Source organism: Tympanuchus pallidicinctus, unplaced genomic scaffold (assembly GCF_026119805.1).
Source record: "Tympanuchus pallidicinctus isolate F22 unplaced genomic scaffold, pur_lepc_1.0 scaffold26, whole genome shotgun sequence".
NCBI lineage: Eukaryota > Metazoa > Chordata > Aves > Galliformes > Phasianidae > Tympanuchus > Tympanuchus pallidicinctus.
The window spans coordinates 7,698,500-7,723,708 of NW_026294743.1; the positions used below are offsets into that span (position 1 = coordinate 7,698,500).

The 25,209-nt window shown below is 36.5% G+C and overlaps 1 long non-coding RNA gene across 1 annotated transcript; it reads right to left on the bottom strand.

Moving 5' to 3' along the window:
* Positions 1-6,110: 6,110 nt before the first annotated feature.
* Positions 6,111-24,964, bottom strand: LOC128084273 (uncharacterized). Its single transcript, XR_008208419.1, has 6 exons — positions 23,920-24,964; positions 23,252-23,322; positions 19,772-19,810; positions 12,979-13,206; positions 8,369-8,467; positions 6,111-6,171 (listed from the first exon to the last, which is right to left on the bottom strand). It is a non-coding gene; the product is annotated as an uncharacterized LOC128084273 (long non-coding RNA).
* Between the last annotated feature and the right edge of the window lie 245 nt (positions 24,965-25,209).

A 25,209-nucleotide genomic window follows, 5' to 3' on the forward strand; every position in this document is an offset into this window, starting at 1 on the left:
TATTTTAAAGGTGACTTATAAATACCTTATTGTTTATGTCTTGGAGTATGTTCTCCTCATACAGAGAAGTTCAAGATGATTGTGGACTCTCCAAGGCCTTGCAAAGAAATGCCAGTTAACAGGCAAATGTACACATACACGATCAAGACTGAAAGGTGATTGGAGAGGTCTGTAAGAAAAGAATTTTAGAATAGTTCCACACACAATGCACACGGTGAATTAAGACAGCTTCTCAAACCAGCTAACCAAGTGATGTCTCATTTGAATGTACAAAATGTCAGAGAGGGCATAACTGCTCAAGCCTTATTATTCAAAGAGAGATAGCTATACAACTGCTTGCTACAATGGGATAGGATGCTGGATGGCCATTCTATTATCTTCTGAGGCTACACTTCTGAAATCAAGACATCCTTATCTCATACTTACATGTGTGCACATCAGGCTTCAATGATCAGGATAGGGAGATCCATTTCATCCTCACTGCTTTCATACAAGAGGTGTCATACAGCCAAAAATAGCCGTAATACTTCAACATAAAAAATAACACATCAATTCTCCTGTTACTTTCCCTCAGACTTGGTATTGGGTAAAGAAGTAGAATTGTGCTGGCATTGCACATTCCTTCTCTCAAGCAAAAGAGACTGCAGCTGGGATTTCCATTATCATGCAGAAAGAAGCAGGAGAGGACCATGATTTAATATTTTGGAGCTTAAATTTGAGTTTATGAACACTTTCCCATGCTGCTAATTTCAGTGGAAGTAGGAAATACTTAGCACTCGATAGGAAGTTGAGTCCTTACACTAATGTCAGCTTTTATGTTTTAACATAGTATTTATGCCTGTGCAAACAGAAATGAGAATTTCAAACCTGGAAGTTTTTGACTGCAGATGAATTACTGTAATTACACCTCAGTAAAGCAATGACAAAATACTATTATCTTAGCTGTGGAGAAAAAGGCTGCAAAGGGGAATATGTTTTCCATGGCTGAAAATGAATGCACTCTCTGGACTCTGTTAAATTCTGAAACATCATTTACAGTCCATATTCATGACTAGGAGAAAGGCAATCAGCAGGGTAGATATCCAGTCAGTTCTTCCTTTACCCAAATAAATTCCTAATCTGACAACTTATTTCTCTTTTAACAGAGATAACCTGATGAAAGAAATCATTAAGACTCAAGATTAATTCCCAGATATGCTGCAGTTTGATATTGTATTGGCTCTTTTATTTCAACTGTATAACTAAAATGACTTGTATACTTAAATACCAGTTAAAAAGAAATACCTACAAGGTGGCGATGCTAAGAGGAAAATCATTCTTCCCATTTATTGAATTTTCATAGTCAGAAAAACAACTATTGGATTTGAAAGCAGATTTGTCGAGGAAAAGAATTTGCTGAAGGTAGAAAACATGGTGGGGCTTTTCTCCAAATTCCCTTGCTGATAAATGAACGTTAATGCTTAAGCCCTTCTAATGAAGACAAGTTTACCATGGAATAAAGTCGTCAATGATGAGCAGAAAACAGAGCATTTGTAAATACAATGTAGCACAGAATGATAAAGCACATCCAATTTATGCGAAGATGTGCTTGCAGCAGTATGATAAATAATATCCGCATAATCAATTACTGGAAAAAAAGACAGACTGAATAAATTGTTTTCTGGCAATTTATAGAAAACAAGCCTAGCACAAAAAGGACAATTTGGCTTTAGTCTTTTAACAGGATTGCCTGACAAGCACTAAAACCAGACTTACTAGTGATTCAAAGGACACAGTATTTACAACTGTCTATTTTCATTAGCAATAAAATAGTCTATGTAGGGCAAATGCAAAAATCATATTTGTTTTTTACATAGAAAGCAGAATATACAACGTAATAACAGAAATATTTATGTCCTTTTGATATTTACTGTACCTGAGATTCTTTGGTTTAAAACACATGCCGGGTGAGAGAAGTGGGAGACAAAGCAAGAAAAACATATTTGATAGGCTCATCAATAAATAACAATAATGGGACACTACAGTAATTTTAATTTGGTATAGTCAATGTATATTTAATAGCCTATATCCACTTGTCTCAGTCAGAAAGTTTTTATTGATCTGGGTAGCACTGATGTGAGCCTTTAGAGAAATTTCAGAATAATTTTAAAACTGAATTAGAGAAGCTACAAATAACACTGTACCTTTACAGAGCGATTTACTTTATTATCCAAAAGATCTCTGAGATGCACAGAGTGTTTCTAGAAAGCATCAGAAACTGTTTAGTATACTGAGAATATTAGAATGAGTGAAAACAGCCATTTAATATCATGAGATTAGCTTTGGAAGACAATGTGACTGAACAGAAGCAATTCTCCAACTCACCCTTACACCAACCAAAAGAAAACAAAAATTTAAAAGAAAATATCTAGGAGCTGACAGCACAAGTAACATTTGCCTGTAAGGGTATTCAATTTTTTGTTAGAATCTGCATAACACAACTAGATAATTAACAGAAAAAAAAAACCCACAAAAAAAAAACATTTAGCCATTTATCACCTTCAGTCTACGCAGAACATTAAAATTCACATAACCTCCAGATTCAGTTTCCTCGAAAAACATTCAGTGATGCCTGCAGCACTACTTATTCTATTAGTAAATAAAATGCTGGTTTTATTTTGGTGCCATTCCAGTATAACAAAAATCTCTCTCTTCATCTGTCCATGGAAAAGGTACAGCCAACCTTCAGCAGGCTACTGTTTGTCATTTGTTCTACATAAGGGACACAGCCCTAGTTTCATCAGCTAAGCAGATTAAAAGAGAAAAATCAATATCAAGCTGATGCAATGCTTGATACACACTTGATTGTGTTTGAGAAGAGGGAGCGTGAAATTTGGCTCCTTAAAATTTGCTGTTGATGTTGGGATTCAGACAAGAGTTTGAATCTACATACCAGATGCCAACCTCCTTTTTGGGACTCTATCAAATTTTGACCTTTTGGCTGAACAATTTGCATACTTCAAGGTAACCATACCTTGATTAGCCACGATCTGAGTAATGGAAATACTTGGTTGTTCAGAGGTCTGAGATATCCCCAGAGGTTTCGCTTCAGCGCATAAATCTTCAGGCACTGGTCACGCTTCACTGCCTACATGCATACAGAGTTACTTCCTGAAGTCTTTATACCCATTTCAGGACATTAAGGCTTCACTGCACAAAGATTTATATGCTGAAGCATCCTCACATCAAGATTTTCCTACTAAAAATATGAAGAGCTGTTGCTGCTCTCTTCCTGACCCAAGAAGCTGTTATCCATAGGGATAGGTGCTGTAAAGGTCCTCAGAGCAAGCACCAAAGCAAGCACCCAATATTAGTCTCCAAGGAGCCTTCAGAAAAGCATCTGTTGAGACACTTGTGGCCTTTCTGTTGAGGAAGCTATACCATACACAGAGCACGCATCTGTGTGAAGGTTAAAGACTTTCTGCAGATTGGAAATAACCAAGACTAAAATATACTAGCAATAGACTGTAAAAATTCATATTCTGAGCATAATAGACTGAAGTGTAACACAGTATAAATTACCTTCTGAAACAAAACAGCAACAGTTCAGTGTTTCACACCGCTGATTCAGTGTTCAGGATTTTACTCTGTAATATTAATAGGAAAAACAATTTCAGTTTAAATGGAAGTATTACTGGACTCTCCCAAGTGCTACACTTCTTCTAGTGAAAACTGATGTATCTCTGAAGTTTGTCAAGTCAAACGGCTTACATACAACACTGCATTTCCAGTGGAAGTACATATTTGCATCATCGTAAGGATGGCATATATTGTGATGCAGCCTACTTCAGTGTAGTGCATTCTCAAATATAGGCACAAAGGTGCACTGTATCTGCTCTATAAAGTGACTTCCTTAGAAAAACTTCAATTTCTAAATGCAACAGAATCTCATTTTTCTAATTGTCCAAAGAAATGCATCCGATTTTCTCTTCTAGTCAACCATGTAGTGTCAACGAAAGATTTTCCTGGCACACGAGCTACAGGAAACACATATATTTTCAATTTTGATGAGTTACATTTTTGGCAGTCATAAATAATTAAAACCTTCATTGAAAATTTCCTCATATAGAGGGGCAAAAAGATTATAACCAGAAAATACTTCATGAATAGATTCATACTGGCACATCAGAAGTGTGTTAAACATCCTTGCGAGAGTAAACTGTTCATTTTTATTTCATGTTGAAGTACTATGGACAGGTTTCCCTTTTCAAACAGGGAAATTTCATATGCCAAGACCATACCAAGCATGGGAGCACGGGTCAGCCTTTTTTGATGCAAACTCCTCTGAGTTTAGATCTACATTGGAGTCTTCTAGGATTAAGCAGAGATGATGGGCCAGTACCACTACCAAAACAGAGCCATTCAATATTCCTAGAAAAGTGAATGCAGTTTGAGGCTTCACTAGTTGTATCTATTTTGACTTCTGACTGGAATCAGGACTACAGAACTTCTTTCAGAGGGCACACACGTTACTTACAGAAAAATAAGTTTGAACTTCATTCTACACTTATCTCAAGTGCATGGGTGTTTGTAAAAAGCATCATCAAAAATGTGGGGGTCAAGTTAGGCAACAGATTTCCATGATAGAGTTACAAAATCCAATCAGATTTCAGACAACTTAATGTTAAGTGTTTGGTTCAGTTAAGAACTGGGTTCAAACCTCTGACTTCAGTGAAGCAATCTAAAGACAATGCAAAAATAAGAACTACAAAGATTTCCAGCCCTCTGAACCTATCCACTGTTTTTTAAATCCCAGAATGAAAGCTACTCTTGCAAAATGTTAAAAGAAATGGTTCATTTTGAGGGTTTAACAGAGACATACAATACTCTGGATTTATTAATGGGAGGAGCAGCTTGTTAAGAAATGTTACAAGACATCCGTGAAAACCCTTCAACCAAGATGCCTTGTATGTTCTTTACCAGCAGCCTGGGATTTGAGCCATTAAGTCCAAAGGATATAACCTATTCAAACTTTAACATTCCAGTTAATGCAAATTTATAATTAAAATCTTTGTTATCTTTGTAGTAACTGTACTTGGTTTTAATAATCTGAAACTGCAACAAGGAGATTTGAGGTTGAATATTTCATTAATGTAATTTTTTTCTTTTTTTCTTCAAAAGGAAAAATCTCGAGGAAAATTAGTGTTCATGAAGGCAAGATCTTTAAGACCTATTTTAGGAGAGTATCCAAATATTATAAAGAGAAACTGGTGAATTCAGTGAGATACTGAATGCTGTCCAAGGTAAACTTATAAGCAAGTTGCATGTCACAGAATCCACCTGAGAATGATATCATTCATAGTTTGAGTGAGAAAAGACTATAAATATTCCTCTGCATATCTCTACATATCTTCTTGTCGTGTATTCCACAATGGTATAATTCTAACACTTCTGCTATTCTGACTACATTTTTTGCTAGGAAAGGGCTGCCACTCACTCTGTTACCGGTTGTGTTTTTTTTGTTGGGGCTTCTGGGTGGGTTTTTTTGGCTTTGTTACCACTGCAGCTAACAAGACACAGCAATTTTTAAAACAATCGTTACGAAAATCTCTGACACTTCAAAGCAGGACTGTTTTCCACACGTGAAGATCATGTAAAGCATGTAAAAAAACCTAAGAGATGCTGCAGATGTGGTGCCCTAAAGATTTCCAAGTACTGCTACAGACTGTAGGAGCAATCATCATCTCACATGGAGACCGGTGCTATAAGCTATAAGTTTTTGTCAACCTTTATGATTCTTCCTTACTTTATAATTCTGAAATGATGACAATGAAAAATGATGTATGTAATTTGACAGTCTCGCATGGAATTGTATTTTTTAACAAGAAAACAATCAAGAGCACAATAAATAGTATTTGTCAACCTATCCTTACAGATAAGGGAAAAATATCCTAGGTCTGGAATGTTAAGGACATTTAAAAGGAGAATGGCACGTATTTTTTGAAAAGTAGAAACTGAAATGTATTATTGCTCCCTTTTGGCAAGAGAATGAAAGAAGTCATACGGAAGACGCAGCTCATGTCAAATACAAATAAACACAAAAACAAAGAAGTTACTTTCAATAGCACGATCTCTCCATCATCCCCACATTTCTTATTGCATTGGAGATTTCTCTGCGGCCTAACTGGATAGCTGCAGGAAGAAGGACAAATCTGTGTTAATTAGCTGAAGAACCGGTAGTCTACAGCTATTTCCAAGAAAATTATGTGTGACAGATACTGCAAGTCCTCACTAAAGTAGTCAGACAAGTTCTGCTTATAAAATCACAAAGTAAGAAAGAATTTACTAAATGTAAGTCTGGGCATTTTCTAAACAAGATGTGGAAATGAGGAGCTCTTTCTCTTGCCTCTAAACTGCTTTTGAAGTATTTTTCTACAGACACAAAGAACTTCTGCACAGAGCACACCTCAGTGAGGCAGAAACAAGACCAAGATTAATTATTTTAGAGAAGCAAACAGCTATTTACAGAAAATCTAGCACAATGCCCATGCTACCTAGTCACCAATGTACAAAAGAAAATGTTACTTTTCATTACACTGCAAGAGTTGTCTTTTCCTAGTTATGGTGCTCTGGCACATTGGGGCCTGGTAATACGCACAATAGCTGGGAGTGACTGCAGTATAAATAATAGTAAGAACATGCACCTTTATTGTAGTTGTAATAACCCTAAGTACCTCCAGAGCTTTCTAATTGGCAACATTTTGTTGCTTCTAGTGAAGCTACAGCAATTTAACTCAGCTGAGAATCAGACCCAGAGTATCATGTTCTGTTAGGAAAGTGAAATAACTTTGAGGAATAATAGCATCAGAAAATCTGATGATCTGAACAGATTTGGTTTTTTAATATAATCTTTTCAAAACAAGTAGGAAGGGTTTCTGTTTTTAAGAGAAGTAAGATAGGGGCCATTTTATCCTACTACATATTAGTGATGTTCTCAGAAACTTCAGAATGCATATCCTCACAGTTACCCTCCTCATGTTTCTGGATAGCATAATTCATAAATATGCAATGTGAGCTCTGGAAAAGCAGTAACAGTTTGAAAACAGATAAAAAACACATGGAAACAAGGATAACTTGAACGTAGAGTTTGCAAACCTATTTGCAGACCTGCATCCTTAGTAATTTGCTTATTGAGAAATAAGCGCTTCCAGGGTTTTCATAGGACTGCGCTCAGATTTCCCATAGCACCCAGTCTGGCAGTTTTGTTTTGCTGTTGTTTGAGGGGTTCTTGCTTATGGAGCATCAGATAGTTTTCCCATGCCCTATAATGAGTATCATACATATTACATTCTGGCCTCTACCTCAGCTGTCTTTAGGCTCTGAAACTTTTGATTTCTCATAACGTCACAACTGAAAAATGAACTCGCTCCCTGAATTCCAATGGACACTTAAAACATTTTTTCTTTTTTTTTTTTTCTTTTTTTTTTTTTTTTTTTTACTGCTAGGGCTTCCAGGACTTTTGATGTTTGATGTTGAGAAGTATGGACATGTAAAGAAAAGATCAAAGTACACTTCTGACTAATAAAACTCAGCAAAAGTTACTGCACAAAATGCTGGTAAAATTAGACTTCATCAAGGAATCATGGATAGCTAAGGATAAAAGGAAAACATTAAAAATCAGAACAGAAATATTAAAAATAAAAAAGGCAGGAAAAAATTGTTTTAGAAGGGCAGCAGGAAAACATGCAAAAGATCATGGTAAACATTATCTAATTCTATGTTTTCATTTTTACACTGGTTTGCAGATAACGTGCTGTTGGATAAAGTACTGCTCGATAATAATGCTGGTGGGAAATGAGCATGCCTTCTGAATGACAACACTGCATTTATGTTCAAAGCTCTAATGCTTCATGGCATACATAGGGAAAAAATGCAGTCTTGCTTTCAGGAATAATAGCAACAAAAACTTGATGAAGACCTTTAGTTATAACATTTAGTTATAAACATTAATTTTAAATGCCCTTTTTTTTATCTTGAAAAAGGAAGGCACTGCTTTAAGGAAGCTCATTTTTCCCCTATAAGTTGGTCTTTAGACTGATTATGCTTGAGAAATCAATTGTACATTCTGGATTAGATGATCCTTTGCGTCTCTTGTTCAGCACTAGATGTTCCACAGCAAAATTGTGCATTTAATACTTAGAAGGGGCAGATCTGTATGCCTTAATCTGATCAACTCAAAATAATGTTTCTAATATGTTGGTTGCTGCACAAGAAGTATCTCTTGATAATTTTCATGGAAAAGCACAAAATTTCCAAGACTCATCTGCGTACATGTGGTGGGTTCTGTGTGAGGAAGATTGATACAGAATTTCAGTGAAGAGAGACCTACCTGGATCATAATTGAGTGATTTATTTTTGTTATTCAGTTATAGTACCATTCCATGTAGCTTGCTCTGAAAGCAATGCTTCCAACTTACTTCCATGGAAACTACAACAGAGAGAAAGAGCACAATAACACTATTTGATAGAGCAAATTCTTTGATACAGCACACTACTTCTCATCATGGTCACCACCATTAGCTAAGCATTTTTGCCAACAATGAACAAGAGCCCACATGCCACACTTGTAAACATCTGCATGGCTGAGGAGAATGTGGCTTTTCTTTCACATCACTGTTGCCACAGCCAAAAGGCACTACTCACGACCTCACTGTGTTCACATACCTTCAGCATGTGTTGATGCATATCAGTGGGTGCCATTTTTTCCTCATGGAGGAAACAAATGACACACCTTTGTTTCATCTGCACTTCTATGTCAGACACTGTTTTGTCAGACTGCCCCTCAGCTGCCATTCGTTGCACAGTAACAAAATCTAACAGGATATGAATGGGAAGGCTCAATCTCTACTGCCACTCCACCAACATCACCGTCTGACAACGAGGACCACATAATAAAATGGGAGGTATTACTTTTGGAGCAGCCCTGGTAATACATTTTACTGTCAGTTTTCCTGTTATTGTTATAAATGACCAATATTTCCCAAGAATACTCTAAGTAATATTTCCTGGCAATGAGCTTCACATATTATTTCATTATTGTGTAAGGTGCGGTTCCTCTTACGAGTTTAAAATTGCAATTTTAAATTTGAACGTTCACTTGATTTTACTTTTTTCCATGCTTTTTATTATTTCAGCAATTCCATTCCTCTAAACATAACTGAAGTGTTTTTTGTTGTTGTTTGTTTGTTTCTTTGTCTGTGTGCAGTAATACAGAATACTACAGATAATTTTGTCTCCCGTTTGTATTTTCATCTGATTAATCCAAAGGGGACACAGAGTACAAAGTGAAAACTGATGATGTTATCAAACTATTCTATGCACTGTTGACAAACTACTGTTTCTCTGGTTCTTCATGTGAACTAAACTCTACTTGCATGGCTGTTACCGGGCACCAAACAGCTGTTTTCTTACACCTGTCCCAATATACATTAAATTTTACTCTAGACAAGCTCTGTTATGCCAAGTAGATTGCATCTGAGAAGTGAGGGCTTTATTAAACCAATCCAAAAGGGTCAGTGAAGATCTAAAATAGTGCCGTCCTCCTCTGTAATTATCACGAGGTACTATTCAATGAGTCTAGTCCAAGAAGATTATAAAATTTTCACAGTAGTGTAGGATGATGACATTGAGCTTTCTCTTCAGAGCCCTAGAGTGACGATTCAGTGACATTAAGATCCCAGGGTCTTCATCTCATCAGATAAAGGTTTAAAAAGTAAGTAGAATTCCCTGCAAGTGAGTGAACTTCAATACCAAGCACAGCACAAGTCGCCACTCACATTGTCTATGCACCCAGGTGCCATAGGAGAACCAAGAAGAAGTGAATATGGATATGTCACGCCCAGCAAGAAATTCTTTTTCTTCTTATCCAGCAATAAACAACCTACGGCAGCTTCCCTAAGAACAGGAGAAATATAAGAACAAAGGAGTAAGAGATTTCCACTATATGAGTAGAGAAAAGCCCTCCTGTTCTTGGGAGATAAAGAAATTGTTGACCATACGCCTTAAGACCTGCTGATTACTGATTTGAACTGAAGATGGCTCTCCTCTCCCACATTGATTACACATTGCAGGGAAGATAAAATGAAGGAAATTTTAAGACTGACACAGAAATAAAAAGTTACGGGCATTCCCTTGCCCACAAAACTCATGTTACTACAATCTGTCTATTCTGTGTTTGCCAAGCAAAAGCTGCTGCTTTGCCATGTTAGATGGGATAAATATTTTCCACACTGAGATAGTTAATTTAGGTGTCAGCAACAGAGGTGATTATTCTGACTTACGCTTTCATTACGTTTTGAGCATTGATTTCAACTGCTGTCTCTCAGCAAGACCCAGAACAATGAAGACGTTCTGACTTTGATCTTTATTCGCAAAGAAATCACTCAACGTTCACATTTGAACTTGTTAAGTTTTTATGATTAACATTTAACTAGTGAATAAAAAGGAGAACAAGCTCCCTAGAATTCAGAAAGTATCAGCCCACTTTCCTTAAGACATCTGTGAAGTAAGGTCAGTTTTCACTTTCAGACACACTGCTGTGGATTTAAAGTCTTTTTAGTGAGCCTTGTGGATCTTCTTCCAATTTGGCTGCCCAGTCAGAAGCTATGAAAACAAATTGCTTTCAAGCAATTGAATAACTTCCAATATCAGTCTCTATGTGTAGATATAAACTGAGCTTTGCACCTATTTCTGCAGATTCCTGGGGAAGAATCTTATTCAAAGGATATTTGGCAATTTCGATTCCAATCCTCTTTACTTTCTGTTGTGCAGTCACAGCAAACCAAGGTATTAACCACTTACTCACAGAAAATATTTTAGAACTGGTATTAGATCTGATACACTTTATAGTAGCTAATTCAGATTGTATTATTCTTTCCATAATTCAACAACTATTTCCTTAGTTCTTTCCTTTCATTTTTATTCTCTCCCTGTTTTCATTTTGTCTCTGCTCTGTTTTGCTGCCCTCTTTTCAGTTTTTCCACACACGCTGTATTTCACATTCTCTTTTATTTCCTCCATCTTTTCCCTTCTTTTTTCCCCCATTTCACTCCTTCCATTTCCTTCACCATTTCTCTTGCTTTCTTTGTTAATTCACTTCTTTCACCCTATCAATCTATTGATTGACAAATTAACCGATAGCTTTGAAAGGGTTCTTGTTAGGTGATTTTACTACCACAAGACCATTCAAATGTACAAGAAGCATGTTCATTTTCAATCCATTAAATCATCGCTGGGCTTCTGAAACTGACCATGTACAGTGATAATATTTTGCTTTGCTTCTTCAGAGATATAAGTTTACCAGGCACAATTCCTATATATCAGAATAATACCGTGAAAACTGCAGTACATATCCTGCACTGCTCAAATTAGAGTCTGCTGCCAGATTGTTTGAAAGAGTATACAGGAATGCACACAGCTGTGGCAGTCTCTCACTAAATGAATAATGCAATAGCAACATCTGTAGGATTCTTGAAATGCTAAACGTTCAGATATGAAGTCTCTGCCGAGGACACAGATGGTAATGATGTTATTCTTACAGTGGTTCCCACTAGAAAGAGAAAGAGTTCCATAATCAGACTGGACTGTTAATGCGTGAAACAATATTTTCATTCAGCAGCAAAAGCTCTCAATGCATAAATGCTTGCTTTGTGGGTTGCGTTTGATTCTAAGTTTTGTTAAGCTAAAGAAATCCAGTAATGAATACAGACATCTTCAAGCATGAATACAGATGCCAGCACCAGTTGATAGCACCCAGCAGGTGAATTTAAACTGACAATCCAAGTTAAGGTAGAATAATTAAAATGAATTTTCCATCAAGTGAAAAAAGTGTAAGTCTTCTGTTTACCTCAACAAAACACAAAGAGCCAGGAAAATTTACCCTACAGGCACAGCAGTGTTATTTACAGGACAATATGTACTGCTTGAAGAATATCAGTACACACTGCCTACTGAAAGACAAGAAAAAGAAACAAAATAACCTCTGAATTCAAGCAAACAAATATCATTCACCATTCAAATACCATATCGTTCATCAAGTGTTTTAGAGCACTGACATCTTATAAGTTATTCTTTGTCCTTTTCTTTTTTTGTTTTTTCTTTTGTTTCTATAAAAACTGTGTTCCAAAGACAAGCAAATGTAAAACTGTACTAAAAGTACTTTTGGTTAAATTAGATGATGACCCTGCAGTCAGAATAAAGCTAAAAGTACTGGCTGAAAAGCCAGTCCAGTGTACAATTAGGCAGTGTTGAGAGGCAGAGGAATTATAAGAGGCTAATAATGAGAGAAATAACTGTAAGTTACAAGCTTCAGAGAGAAGGCATGATGTCACCAATCAGCTCGTCTGGACAGCTGTAGCCTGAACACTTGATCCCAGACACAACTTATCTTCTTAGCTGGGATAGGCTCTCCAGAAAGATCAAGGATTATTTCCTTTGTGCATTGACACAGCTGAGACAAGCATATCAGAAATTTTAAAAACTGTACCCAACCGAAGAAGAATATTTGAAAGGCTTAAAAAACAGGGGAAAATGTCAAGATGCTAAATCAGAAATTCCAGGAAGACTGGGTAGGCAAAGAAGGAACAGGATCCATCATTTTCTAAAATTGTTCCTAATTAACCCTACATATAACTTAATACATTACAATAACAGTCCTTGTTTGATTTATTTTTTAAGACCAGACCAGAACTACAGCCAAAAGAAATCTGATTCAAACACCAGTTAACTTCCCTTTCTAAATGCAGGAAACATGTTCTTCAGGCCCATCTCTGTGAGCCTCAGAATTCATAACAAGTTGATTTCTCTGGGAAGGGAGAAATCATTTATATTCCTGCTAGTGCTCTGTAGAAAAGTCCGAAATGGATAGTCTTGCATCATCTACACTACTGTCCTTAGGAACTGCTAAACAACTCATGCTTTTATCACGTCCAAACTACTTACCTTGTTATCCATGTCCTGTGAAGATGGAGAGCCACATAGCTATGCTGCTTTCTGATGGAGATCTTAGGAAAATTGGATTCCTGTTTTCCTTTTGGATACATCTCCTTGGGTTTGGTATTTTCAAATGTTTGAGCTGCTACTCAATAGAAGATTGTCTTTCCTCTGGAATTGTTGAAGCCACCTAAGAAAAGCTTGCAGAGGATACGCTTTTATTCCACATTCCTATTCCTGGAAATCAGATTTTGAAGAAGAGTAATTGCTATTAGAAACACCTGGGGATGGGAGGTGGAAAGGAAGGAAGAAAAAAAAGAAAGCAATAAAGATAGATAACAGCAGCACAAGTGCTTCCTAAAGTTAAATAATTCTACAGTGTTTAGGAGTAGAAGGTCTGCTGATATGGGACCATCAAATGAGTTCAGTTAATCACCTCACCTTATGGGATATGGAACTAAAAAAAAAAACTCAGATACAGATTTAAGAGTGGGAAAGTTGGTGTAAAACAAAGTCTCTAAGGCCTTTTCCAGAAAAAAAAAAAAAAAAGTCTGCTGCTTTTCCCACAGGAGAAAGAGAAGCATTTATAGACAACAGAGACAGGCTGTGAAATCAGGGGTCACAGCTGAAGCTGTGATAGCCAGGACTAAAACCCAATGAGGGCCATCCTTAGGTAGAGAGGTACAACTCAGAAGGTCTATGCTGTAAACTGAAGAACTTCTTTTACTGAAGTAGCCAAAAGGGGTTGGAAACACGTGCAAAAATACTGTGTATAGTGCTAGCCAAAAGTAATAAAAAGGTTTCAGGAAAAAAAATAAAAGGCAGCTCTAAGATTCATATTTCTACACAGAAAAAAACAACAAACCCAAACCTTCAAGAACTGATGAATGTACATCTTGATGCACAAAACATTAGTATTTTGCACATGTTGGAATACGAGCTTCAAACTGAGCCACAGAAGGCCTTAGTGACTTGCCCAAGGTCAAAATATAAAGCCGGTGTAGGGCTCTTTGATTATGATTTGCTTTCTAACGTAGATAAAGCTCTCCTGCTGAGGGAACTGAAACACTTTTCAGGCATACAAGAGCTCCATCTAACTAATTTACTATTCATATATACTTTAAAGAATCTGATCCCAGTAGATGTTTGTTCACATCACAAAGCTACTACATATTTTGAAGTAATCTGTTAGAGTTGGAAGGCTCTGTGGAGGAAAGGCACAGAAGTCCAGAACTGAAATAGGAGACACGTTACAAAGCAGGATCAAAAGATTCACTGACAGATGCAGTCAGGAGGCGGAGATGGTGTTTCTGTGCTCTGCTAATAGCTTTAATACAGGCTATCTTGTGGTAATAACCAGATCTAGTGTTTTATCAAAGGCTTAATAATGGCACTAAGATGGTAATATGATTTCTACTCTCTTGTGAAACTTCCACAATTGCTGAGTGTTCTATTTTACCTTTCCTCTTATTCATTTTCTCTATATCTCCTTCTATTGCTCTGTTTCTTAAATAACAAATTGTTTGTATCTACACAGGCTATACGTATCCACACATCTGGATGTTTGTTAAAATAGACCAGTAAGAACCTCACTTTTTGTTAATTGCAGCTTCCTGCAAAAATACCAGCCCAATCTAGAATCGGTCTTTTTTTTTCCTGATTTGCTGCCAAAGGATTAGACACCACTTTCTGCTGCACCTTTGCTGCCTAATTAAATGAAGAGAATATAAGTATTTCCTGCGACTCCTTGATGCCAAACCATCAAGAAACTGTAGTGCTCAGGCAGTTTCAGAATATCTTCACCTGTATACACATCTACATATACATATGTAAGTTTCTTTCTGTTTCAACAGACAAAGCAGTTCCCTAGCTGAGGAAGCTGATCCTTAACAGTCCCTGATACTACAGAATACAGATACAAAGCCAAAAAACATATGACCTGTCCTAATCATAATGAATCAGAATCTCTCCAAACATTAGGAGAATTTCAGCATGTTGAGGAATCTCATAGGGAGAGAACAAAATGTGCTAGAAAACCTTAAATTATGTAAAATACTGAGAAGTATTATATGAGGCATTTTAAATAAGGGCAGAATAAAGGCTAAACACTTCTGAACTGCCTCAGAAAAATTAATCCTTCTTAATTCATGCACTGTTACTAGACTCAAACATTAAAATGCTGCCTGCCTTTAGGGTGATGTAGTTAATAATTATTCACTTGTTTTAATTTGTATTTTATGTAAGATGCATTTTTATGCCTCTCCAGTTATGGTGGCATCCAAGAATTAGAAACAAGCATATATTAATCTCTCTGTTACCACCAACTGTCTTCAGCTAATGAACTACAGGACCTTCCATGATTTTCAATTGAAGTTCTGAATAACACAATACATCTAATAGAAATCTTACAAAATCTGAACTTTTCAAGTATACCTTATTAGTGACACCTAAAGGCCACATTAACCATAGAGTGATAATAAAAGCTGCAGTTTTTGTGTCTATGACTGGGTGCCCCACCACTAGGTAAAATCCTCTCAGCACCATTTCAGCTGTAGCTAGTGTGCTGATGCTGGCATCAAAAAAGTCACGTTCAGTTTTTATGTGCTGGTTCTCTGAATAATCCTGTGAAAGAAAACTGTATTTTGTATATGTGTTCTCTGTCTCACAGAGATGGAGTCAGAGAGTCGGTTATAATGGGAGAAATGTTAAAGTCATTTCTATCAACCTTGTTACAATATTCAGAGATCACATTCCTTGGTAGGATTCACCCTTGAAAACAGCTTTCAACTTTCTCCAACTTGGACTTAGAAATGATATTTTGGGTACAGACCAACAGAACAAAAGAGAATCTGGGAGGGAAAAAACAAAGAAACAAACCAGAACAAAGCAAAAACAAACTAGCGTATTTCTGGGATCAAATGACTATAACAGAACCTTTTGTAGCAATGGAGCTTTTCCATTTCCTGAATAAGCATGCAGTGATATCATCAAAGAACTTTTAACATCAGTGCATTTCTGAGTCCAGCAGGCTTTTTCTCACAGACATGCATGCTACCATGAAGGCACCTGGAGAAAGGATCTAGAATTTATAAACCTCTTGAGCAGTTATGCTTCTTAATGTAATACAAGAGGAAAAGTTCCCAGCTATGACCCACAGAAGAATAAGCAAGGATTTCTCCTAGGGAAAATTAAAAAAAAAAAAGAAAAAAGAAAAAAAGAACTCTCATTAAAAACTAATTCAGAGCTCATGGAAAGCATGATATCAAGAAAACAAAAAAGAAAAAATTGGAAATTCAAACACATTTCCGACAGGTAGAAGTTACCGAAAAATATATTTTAGGTGTAATTTCTGACCATATCGGCCCACAGAGATTATGGCAAAGTTTCAGCTCCCAGACTGTTGGCTCCTAAGCAGATGGAGACTGAGAAATAAAAATCAATACCACCATTACCTTAGAAATGACCAGTAATTTTCATGCTGTTGGCTACATGTTGTATGGAAACAGAAGTCGTTCTATTTGCCAATGTTTAGTGAATACCAGTTATCAGTATGTAATGTAAATTTTTGTATGCATGCAATGCTGTGTATGACACGTTACTGACTGAAGTCCTGAAATGTGTTCCTGACTTAGTTGCAGTGGGAGACCGAAATAAATATGTAATAGTGCCTAGAAAACAAGATTCAAATATACAGTAGAGAAGTATGAGTATACAGTCCTGATTTTGAAAAAATATCAGTTAAGTTTATTATTGCTTTTAAAGTTCTATGACTTTACTTTGGTAAAGCTGCTGTATGACTACATGTAGAATGATATTTCTGTCATAATCTTTTGTGGGTTATGAATACTCATGTTAAAGAAATGAGGAAAATACTTATAAATATTTAGGCTTGAGAGATACGTGAGGTGCATCTCTAGATTAAGCATTTTTACAAGAAAGCATTTAAAATCTTACAAATACATGTAATACACCTAAATACACAAATACACTTGAATAGGGGTTTATTCATAAAATATGATGAAATATTTGGTCCCTTTCCTAAAATATTAACATAATTCTTGAAAAAAATACAATATTTCTTAGAATATTATATAAAAATTAATTCATTTGTATAATACTTTTCAATTACATATGTTTCATAAATAAAAGACAATAGTATTCTTTTATTTATTAGAGCTGATCCAAAATTAATGCCTCCCATTTTATTATGTGCGCCTACAACATCAGACATGGATGTTGACAGTATTTCAGTAGAGGCTGAACCTTCCTGCCAATATTCCATTTCTTTTTGTTGCCATATGACTGATGACAGCAGAGGGGCATTCTGACAAAATTGCATCTGACATGGAAGTGTGTATGAAGCAAAGGTGTGAACTGAATTCCTCCATGCAGGAAAAATAAACCCACTGATATTTATCAATGCTTGCTGAACATGCACGGAGACCAAACAGTGGATGTGAGTACAATGAGACAGTGGTTGATGCATTTTAACAATTGTATCAGGAGCATGAAAGATAAGCTACATTCCAGATTTTTATCTAGAGAAGTCACACCAGAAAATGGAGAGCATCTCAACCAGTTCATCTGCACAAATCAGCTAATAATGGTGACCACGATGAAAAGTAGTGTTTTGTTGCTGAGAATTTGTTCTATCAAATAGTGCTATTGTGTTCTTTGTATCTGTTACACTTTCCATAAATAGGAAGCATTACTTCCAGAGCAATTTACATAGAATCGTACCATAACTTAAGAGTAATAATAAGTTGCTAAATTGGGAGCCATACAGGTCTCTCCATGGTGAAATTCTGTATCAATCTTCCTTACAAAGAACCCACCACATGTAAGGAGAAGAGTCCTGGAAATTAAATACATCATGCCATAAGGAGGAAATAAAAACAAACGGTTCCACAGCAAAATAACTTTAAAGCCAGATTTCACAGTGTTTCAGTTTCTCATACACTTTTTATATACCCATTGTCACATAGTTGCAATCCTAAATCATGTGAATCTAAATCCACTTTTCTCCTTAAAAGTTGCAGAAACTTTGCTACTGCTGATTTGATTTTGAAGGGTACATATGTATATGTATTCATCTACCCAGTGCTAAACTAGAAAGATTAAGGTAAAGACTTAATTACTGAGAAACTGATACATGTGAAAAATATTTTCATTTGTAAATTCTAACCATATAAATGGTTTTTGATTCCACTTCCACTTTCTTAACTTATCCAGAACCTCTTAAAACTTTACTCCCTGTTATCTTAGCTTATTCTGATGAGCTAAGTTCCCCACGTCCCAGGTCTAGTTTATCTAATCTAAGATACTGCGCCCAATTAATTCTCATTTATTTTGTGGCAGGATTTATTAGCAGAGGCATACTGACACAATTAACTTAATGCCTGGCCAACTCAGAATTCTGGCACAAAATACTTTTAACTCCTTTCAGAATGTTATACAGATACTCTGTTGGTTTCCTAGATTCTTGCCACAATACCCTCTCTACTGTGGTTTCTTATCTCTAGTTCTCCCACACACCTATTTTCCAAGCAGATCTAGTTCTTATTCCCTTGGTACATGTGTCAGGCAGCTTTCCTCTCCTTTTCCCTTTCAGCCAGGAGCAGCTGACAACATTTTCAGTAGAAGAAATGAGACATACAATGGCTAGAAAACATTTCATGGATCAATCATGATAAAAAAAAAAAACACATTAAAAGTCTGCATTTAGCAGCCTGAACCTGGATAAATGGGGTCAAATTTTCAACAGAAGGCAAAGGGCACAGCCATGATGCAGCAGCCTCTCTTTGCCAAAATGGTCACTTACTTAACAATCAGAATTGATTACTTTAAATTCAAACTGGTAAATATTTTTTCTATGCTGATGAATGAATACTTTCAGAATTTTCCCAATTCATGTCAAGTAATTACATCTGAGCAAAATTTGAAGCATCTGAAAATTAGATTCTGTAGGTTAACCATCCAGTAACACAAATATCTTATGTCCAAAAAAGTTGATATTGAAAACCTTCTTGCACCGACAACATCAAAACAAACATGTTCTTATGTTCTGCAGCTATTAATTTCTATACAAAATGAACAATAATTTTCCATTACAGAGGGCAGATGTGCTAAGGGTGAGCATGCTGTTTACATTTCTGCACAGTGCTATTTCATCAAGACATCAAACGCTTGGCCCAAAGACAAAAAAAGACATCAGTTGTCACAACTCTCCATAGAAGAATAGCAACATTACTGAAAATGTTAGTGATCTACAGTTTATTTTATCTTCTTGTACTCAGACAGACAGGCATTAAAAAAGAGGTCTCAAATCTGAGGTCACACAGGAGCAATAAAGCAAGTGTTTAAAACCTGCTCTGTGATTGTATTTCAGGTATTATCTATTATTTCAGAGGAACAAAAGAGGACACCAGTTCCTTGTCTGCTCCTTCATGTCACAGATAACACTTCAAGAAATTGTGTCAGGGTAGCTGTGATGATAGATTTTGAATCTATCTAATACAGAAGCTGTTTCACCACGAGACAGACGTAGGTCATCAACCTGTGACTGACACAAACCTGCTCAGGGATGTTAATGCAGGGAACTAACCAAACAATTTTCTGATGTTTTTTAGAGATAATAAGTTTCTACAAGAAGGTTACAAGTCATCTTGAAAGCTGTCAAACTTTCAAAGTTCATATGAATATAAAACTACCACGTGTGCTCTCTCACAACACCTTCAAATAAAATCAGAGCATAACAAGACTACCCACCTCAATTAAGCCAGAAAATTGCATCAAAACTTACCAAAGATAGAGCTGTATTTTGAAACAGTACAGTTTGATCCTGGAATAAAGCAAACAAACAGACAAATAAAATTATATTTTTGTATAAAGACTATATTATATAAAAGCCTAAGACTAAAACTGGACAAGCATTGTCTTCCTGTCCAATATTTTTTCCAAGCTGCTATTTTCTTGTAATTCTTTTACCCTGTAAAAGAATAAAATTTAACTACTGAATTCTCAAATATTTTCCAGGAAATTATAATGTAAATACAAATCGAAGTGATTCTAAGTGCTTCAAATAAAAATCACAAGCATCATCATATTCTTAATACTGGCATGCCTTTTATAACAGTCCCCAAAATTCAGACATAAATGTAATCAGCAGCTTTGCACCCTTGGCACAATGGATTTACACATTAATAGCAATGTTTACTGTTTCAGAAAAAAAAAACAACCTCAGGTCTTGTCTAAGATTGCAGAGATAGGCACCAGCAGCTATCTACCTATGGTACAATTTGGTCTCTCTCAAATAAAAACATACCAAAATCAGTATACACAACACTGAAATGAAGAACTTGAATACAACACTTAGAGTAGTTGGAGTAAAATGCATATGACAGAGCTGAATAGGTCATTTTAAAAGTAAATAGTGCTTTTTTTATCAGTATAAAATAATTGCTTCGGACTGGTGGATGTCTTCAAGAAATAGAAGTAACTAAAGCTTAAGAAAAACACTTTTTCAGTACACTAATGCATTCAAAACCGATATGCTTCCTGGATACTATCTTAATGTCACATATAATGCAATGAATAGAAGACTATCATTTAATTTCAATGGACAAGTAATCAGGCCCAAGATATCCTTTGCTGTAGTGAGCATCACTAATTAATTTCAATGAAGGAAACTTTCACAGGTTGATGTTAGATACTGTTCTGGAAATTGGTTGGGGACAAGTTACTCACACAGCATGTGGTAACATTTCCCCCAAGGAAGGAAGAAAACATCTCCAGCAGCATAAGGCACAAGCATCCCAAGGTAACACTTGCATCCTAGTTTCCTCTGCATTAATGTTATCAGGATTTCTAGAAGATTATTTTTCTTTATCTTTAAATGAACAAGGTATAAGATGTAGCATTAAGTCTTCCACTTCAGATGCAGCATTAAGTCTTCTATGTTGGACTTGATCTTGTATAAACTTGAAAGTCCTGAGTAAAGCAGAGCCAAAGAGTTCAGAAAGCATTATTGTCAAAATGATACAGAAAACTTCTGTCTCAAAACAGCTATTTTTCTTGTCTTTGTTCTGCATGAGTCACTGCTTTAAGATCACAATGGATATAAAATAATTTTTTTCTTTTTATTAAGGCTTCTGATAAGAGGGTTTTCTTTTTCTTTATTTGCTAGATATGTTTGATTTATGAGATGTATTGCTGATTCTGGTTGTGAGGGACCGTATAAACAAGGCCTGTATACACAAGGTCAATTTCCTACCTTTTCCATGTTTTTCTTTCATGAAAACCCAATAAGTAACACCTAAGTAAAAATATTAAACATTATTGAATTGCAGAATAAAGTTCCTTCTCTTTGATATCGTGGAAAATGTAGAAAATGTTATCTAGAAGGTAAAATTGCAAACATGGACCACTCAAATGTTCTATAAGATACACCTTTGAGAAATAAATAAGCCTCCATGATTTTCTTGGAAGTATGTTCTGTGTCACGATCAGGCAGTACTGATGCTTTCACACACTCTTGGGCTCTTGCCCTCAGCCATCCAAGCATTAATCCTCATCAATGCCAAAAGCCCCTACTCTGCTTCCAGTTGGTCTGGTCTTTTATCTCTTCAGGTCTGGCCTCTAAAAACATAACTGAGCTAGAGGTTTCCTTCACTGTTGTTGGGATTTACCTGGTGAAATTTCAGAAATGCCCTGTATGACAATGAGATTACATCAGGTGCCATTCTAAAAAAAGTCGCTTATTGTTCTCATCATCTTATGTAGATTTCTTCTAATTTCATCCATTTCCTTTGGTAAACCTGTCACAAACTGTCCTACTTCAAGGAGGCAAGAAACATTCATTGGACAGAAGACTACTCATCCAGCTAAGGATATACATCACAAATATGGCGCAGTGTTAAACCAGCCTGAAAAAGTGATTTATTTCCCATCAGTTCAGGGAAGCTTGGAATAATGAGCCTCCACATATGGGCACAACGATTCGGTATCTACATGCAAGTAGTAATGCTACACCTGTTTCCTTCCTCTTCCATATGCCTTACTGTGTAGCTCATAAGACAGTTGAATTTAGGGAGAGTTGCTTCACATATTTCAGCTTTAATTCTTTTATTTTTTCTTTAATTTAATAGGCTTTAACTCTATGTTTTATGAATGACTAAGATAAAACCTCCAGATCAAAGTCTGCTTTCTTGCCTGCCTCATCTTTTCTCACTATCTCTGTAGCTATTCATAAACATAAACTTGTTATTAGTAGCATAGTACTGGCTCTCTGACATCCATGACAAAACTGATCTGGGCTGAAATTCAACATTGTTGTGGAACACAAGAGTGCTGAACTCCCATGGAAATCTCAACCATGCGTCTCGCTCAAATTTAACAGAGGAAGAGGAGGTTCTTTTAATATATGTATACCTGATGTGAGATTAAGAAATAACGGTTCAAATGTTGGTCCGACCAGTTTATAACAAATCTTAATCAGGGAGATGGGGGAGGGGAGGATGTACACTATTATGAATTAGGGTGGTGGGGAAGGGAAAGCAGCAATAGGAAAGAAGCAAGAATTACTTAAAGCATGGATAGTCAACCACTAGGACCCAGAGGCATGTCATTGCTAAAGTGCAGGGGGAGAGCAGCAGCAACGTTACTGGCCTCAGGCAGCAAGCAGGTAGAGCGCAGAGCAAGCCTAGGAGGGAGAGAAGCAGGTCTTGAGGCTTCTCATGTCAGAGATCTCTCCTCATGGTTGTTGGCCCTTTTTTTATCCTTTCTTTTCTGCCAGCGTGGAGTTCCCGGGTGCTTAGGTAAGAGCCATGCACAGTACTGAGTTCTGAGATGGCTATCTCCCTCAAGATGAGTCCACACTAAATCACAGAATTGCAGAATGGCCAGGGTTGGAAGGGACCCCAAAGATCATGTATGTCTGACCCCCCTGCCACATGCAGGGCCACGACCCTCCACATTTAATACTAGATCATGCTGCCCAGGGCCCCATCCAACCTGGGCTTGAACACCTCCAGTTGTCCACAGCCTGTCTGGACAGCTGTTCCAGCACCTCACCACTCTCTCTGTTAAGAACTTATATATCTGCTGGAAAGACCACAAGAGGTCCGGGAGGCTCCTGAAATCCAAATATATAGCTATATATTCAAAGCCTCTCACAGATGGCAGATTCAAGTCAGTATCAATCACAGGAAAACACATAACTACTACAAGTACACAAATATAACTATTACAAGTGCTAACACTCTGAACTCAAGGAAGTACTCACCAGCATCCTTTAATATGTCTTCCATGCTGCTCACATCAGGCTCTGAAGTACCTCAGGAAACACCTACAGAACTGAAAATTGCAGTTGTTTCCAGTGAGAGCCTTGTGCTGGTTTTATATGAAGTATTTATAGGAAAATATTGAACTGTATTTCACTGCGACTCGGTAAATAAGGCATGTTGTGCTCAGTGCTTTTGGGCAATAATTAAAGATTTAAGGCATTTAATGGAAGTGTCATTGTTTAATTAAAACCAACAAAAATCTTCCCACATTAAAATATTTGCTTGTTGTCACTCAGACTTTGTTCTAGATATGCTATAGGATTTTTGTGGCTAATCTTACTTAAAGCAAGCAGTAAGCAAATTTTCCCTGGATGAAAGCTTTAAAAAATCATATTGCCTTAATCTTTACGCTGTTAAGAATTTTAATATGAATTTATTCTTCAAATGTGCGGTCCCATATGCATTATTTAATTTCATTAGAGATAATGGGCAAATTGATACTCACTACACTTTCATATCACTTGTGTTTCTTTGTTGGAATTGTGGAGCTATAATCTGGTTATTATCAGATAGAGCATTACAGGCTGCCTCAGTCTTTAAGAATGGCTTTTAGGTAGTTCTCTCCAGCAGTTCTTTGGTCTATAAAACCTGCGCCAACCGTTAGTACCTTTGAAACAGTGCAAAGTGAACTTCTTCCTCCTTGTCCCCCCCAGGCAATTGATTCGATGAGTAACATTGATTGGTGAATTAACCTTGCAGAGGCCTCACTTTTATCACGTACTGGGTATCCACATACTCAGAAAAGCAAAAGAGACAAAATGCCCTGAAGGAAAGAAAAACCCAGAAACCATATGTACTGTCTCAGTGAGAAACATTAAGTGGGATTTTGTCATGACCCAAGTTCAAAGGAATAGTTTGTGCCTATGAGATCCTCAAGTGTTGTATTCTCAGTTTGTGAATACCAAAAAGATGTGGAAATACATTCTAGATTACTCTACACAGACTCTAATTTAAAAACTAGAATATCTATCTTTTTGCCTACTAACTGGCATCAGTGTAACTACTCCAGTGAAGTTCTTCATCAAATTCTTCTGAATCCAAGTCAGAGATTTCCCTGATGTTTAAATACCCTATCATTGATTTCCTGTTCTCTATTACTTTTATTCTGACATTCAAAGAAGTTTAATTAATTTGCAGGTTAGGCTTTTACGTAACCGTGACCGCAAGCTCAATCGAATTTTCAGGGTTTATATATATTGCATTTTAATTTCAGCCCATAAAAGACGAAGGGATTTTGGTACCAAATGGTTTGGCTGATCCTAGATTACTGTATTCCATTTTCCACTGTAAACGGTGGTACACATATACAAGTTTTCATTAATTTATTTTTGCTTCTTAGTATCCTCATAGGCTTCCCCTTTGATATCTTTAAGAAGCCTTTGATCTGTTTTGCACCTTAGAATACTTAATATTTTTGAGTTGATATAATCACTTTTGGTGAGTTCTTTTGATGTCTTCATTGTATTTATTGGTTTGCTATATCTCTTTATTTTTTCTTTCAAAGAGCTCTCTTTGTTCAGAGACAGACATTAGTTTCCCAGTGTTATTTTCCTGGCACGTTAATCTGTAAGAGGTTTGCATCCTTTATGTTTTTAATTTGAGGGGCTTTTAGGCTGTGCCATTCACAATGCTTACCTTCATTCTGTGGCATGCTTTACTGCTAAATAAAAAAAAAAAAGGATTCTCTTGTATTTGGTGGCCATTGCTTCTGGAGACAGCTCCTGCTTCTATGAAGTTTAAACAAAGAACAACACCTTCTCAGAACAGCGGATCAAGAGCAACTTGAAAAGTTAATAAAACGTCTCTCTGTTTTGTTGTATTGTGCTGTTGATGAGCTGCTATGTAGCCTGTTGAATTCTATTACGTTTTGCCAATGTTTTCTGCCCCAAAATGTTAC